Source organism: Tupaia chinensis, unplaced genomic scaffold (genome assembly GCF_000334495.1).
Source record: "Tupaia chinensis unplaced genomic scaffold, TupChi_1.0 Scaffold000156_1, whole genome shotgun sequence".
Taxonomy (NCBI): domain Eukaryota; kingdom Metazoa; phylum Chordata; class Mammalia; order Scandentia; family Tupaiidae; genus Tupaia; species Tupaia belangeri.
This window is the reverse complement of record NW_006159627.1, coordinates 99,760-102,939: the sequence shown is the minus strand read 5'-3', so window position 1 is coordinate 102,939 and position 3,180 is coordinate 99,760. Positions and strand designations below refer to the sequence as shown.

The 3,180-nt window shown below is 39.1% G+C and overlaps 1 pseudogene; it reads left to right on the top strand.

Annotated features, from left to right (window-relative positions):
• The first annotated feature begins 435 nt into the window (after window positions 1–435).
• LOC102472799 (prothymosin alpha-like) lies at window positions 436–759 on the top strand (annotated as a pseudogene).
• Window positions 760–3,180: the final 2,421 nt, after the last annotated feature.

Below are 3,180 nucleotides of genomic sequence, written 5' to 3'. Positions count from 1 at the left end.
GTGTCAAAGGGCCAATAAAACACCATAATGCAAGGTACATAGGATTCTATTTACATTCTTATTTACAGTGACACATGCAGCTTAAATTTACTTTGATGTTTTTGTGATAAAATTTATCTTTATTGCTAACATAAATTGAATAAATGCAAAGGCAAACAATAGAATGAAAGAAAGTGTTTGCAAATTCATTCTTTTTTATTTTACTTTTTAAAGGTTTTTCCATATAGCATGTTCATTCACCAGATAGACTGAGGGAATGAGAAAATGCCCACTAGAGGTAATTGTGAAGCCACAATTCCTTCTCCTCTATTCTCCTCTTAGGATTATGTGCACACACACATATACACCCAGTGTGATTTTCAAGCCACCAGCTCAAGAACTCAAACCACAGCTTTCTTTGTAATCGATTGCATTGGATCACCGGAGTGCCCCACCATGTCAGACACAGCCATGGACACTAGCTCCAAGATTACCACCAAGGATTTAAAGGAGAAGGAAGTTATGGAGGAGGCGGAGAATGGAAGAGATGCCCCCACTAACGGGATTGCTAAGGAGGAAAATGAGGAACAGGAAGCTGATTATGAGATAGACAAAGAGAAAGAAAGCAGGTAGGAGGAAGAGGAGGATGAAGGCAACAGTGAAGAAGAGGATGGGGATAAAGATGAGGAGGCTGAGGCAGGTATGGGCAAATGAGCAGCTGAGAATGACAAAGACGACCATGTTGAGGCCAAGAAGCAGAAGACCAATAAAGATGACTAGACATCAAAAAGAGAAAAAGTTAAACTTAAAAAAAAATAAATAAAAAGGCTGCTGTGACCTATTCGCCCTCCACTTCCCATCTCAGAATCTAATAGTGGTCACCTTTGAGTAGAGAGGCCCACCTGCCTGCCCACCACGGGCAGTGCCATCAGCAGATTACATGTGCTCTCCACCACCCAACCAAAACTACAATGCAAATTTGCAACAAGAGAGGAAAAAAACCCCAAAACTTCCAAGGCCCTTAAAAAAAAAAAGGTACTTTCAAAGGGAAATTAATTATCCCCCAGTGGGGATGGCAACGCCACAATCCATTCTCCTCCATTCTTCTCTCGGGATCTTGGGCACGTACACACACATGCCCAGTGTGAGTTTTAAGCCACCGGGTCTGGGACGCGAACCATGGTCGACTATATGGGAGTCCAGAGGCATAGCCATTATGCTAACTGCTTGTCCCTACATTTTATATTTTTCTACATATTGTTAGGGGTCAGCCATTTTTAATGATCTCGGATGACCAAACCAGCCTTCGGAGAGTCCTCTGCCCTACTTCGGCTTTACTTGTGGTATGACCCTATACACTATAATCTCAAAAGAGAAAAAAAAATACCTTGTAAAAAAAGGCCAAAACAGCAACAACAAAACAATCTTATTCCAAGCATTCCAGTAACTTTTTTTATGTATGTACATATCTGTTCTATAAGTAGATGGTTTGTATGAGATGGTTAAAAGGGCCAAAGATAAAATGTTTCTTTTTTTCCTTTTTTTGTCTATGAAGCTGCTATAGTTTTTTCTTTTGGTCTGTTTGATGTATGTGTGAAACAATGTTGTCCAACAATAAACCACAATTTTATTTTGAAAAAAAAAATAAGAAAGAACTCAAACAAAAGTAAGCCATGTGGGAGTCCAGTGCCTTAACCAACACACCACCTGCTGGCCCCTCAAGTTCATTCTTTCTGGAGGAAAAAAGGTCTTCTACCTAATAAAGGCTAGCATCCAGAATATAAACAGAATTCCCAAATTTATCCAAAGAAAACACTTCTATCAGGTCAAGACTAGTATCCAGAATATAAACAGAATCCCCCACTTTCACCAGAGTAAAACAAAAAATAGATTTGAGAGAAGGGGATAAATCTATGAGCAGACATTTTACCAGAAATAAGATATAGATGTCATATAAGCATATATATTTAATATGCTTTACTTATCAGTCAATTATGAAATGTACATTAAAGCAGTGAGATATCAATATATGCCTATCAAATTGGTTAAAGTTTAAAAAAAGAAATAAAGTCAATTCAGGAAAGAAACTGAAGAAATGGTCACTCATCCACTGATGATGAGAATGCAGAGTGATATGGCCCTTTTGGAGAACAGTTAGGCAGTTTCTTTCTTTTTTTAGTTAGCCAGAGAGTGAATGTGCTCACCAAGATAGAGACAGAGAGGGAATGCAAGGGCACGGTCACACCACAGTCCCTTCTCCTCCATTTCTCCCTCCTTTTGGAGTTATGGGCATGCACATACCTGTGTTTGGCATGTTTTTCAAGATGCTAAGACTGGGACTTGAACCATGAATCTGGTCGTGTGAGATCTAGCAGCTTTCATCATGATGCCACCAGCTGGCACAAGGTAGGCAGTTTCTAATAAAACTAAACTTACAGGGACCAGCAGTTGGCATAATGGCTATGTCACTGGACTCTCATGTAGTCGACCACAGTTTGAGTCCCGGACCCAGTGGCTTAAACTCATGCCAGGCACATGTGTGTGCGTGCCCAAGTCTCTGTGAGGAGAATGGAGGAGAAGGGATTGCTGTGTGGCCATGCCCCCCTGGGGGGGTGATTTCTTGCTTTCTGTCTCTCTGTCTCCCTCTGCTTTTCTGTTTGAGTGTCTGCACTCAATGACTGAAACTGATTGACTAAAAGATATAGAAACACAGTAAATGGATGTAAATATCAGATATAGTGTGTGTGAAAGAGTAGGGTCTGAGGAAGGACATTTAGAAGAAAAATAGAGAGGCAAAGCATTGATGGGACAAAGAAATGTGGTATTATCAGTTAAAGATATTTTATAGTTTTATCAACTGGACTAGGGAGAAATGTTCACCTGTTGTAATATTCACTTCATAAGCTAAATAATGTGATTTAATGTATAAAAGAACATGAAATAAAAAATTTTTAAAAATTAAAAATAAAGCACACACACACACACACAAAACTAAACTTACAGCTATGCTGTGACCCAGAAACTGTTTGCTACAATGTTTCTAGAGTAATGAGAAGCATTACTATTACACATAGACATACACAGTGCACAAAACTAGTTACTGTGGCTTTTTCATAATCGTCCTAAATTTAAATCATTGATATTGTTGACTTTGTGAATGCTCTGACAGGATAGTGTATCTACACCTTGCAAGATGAACCA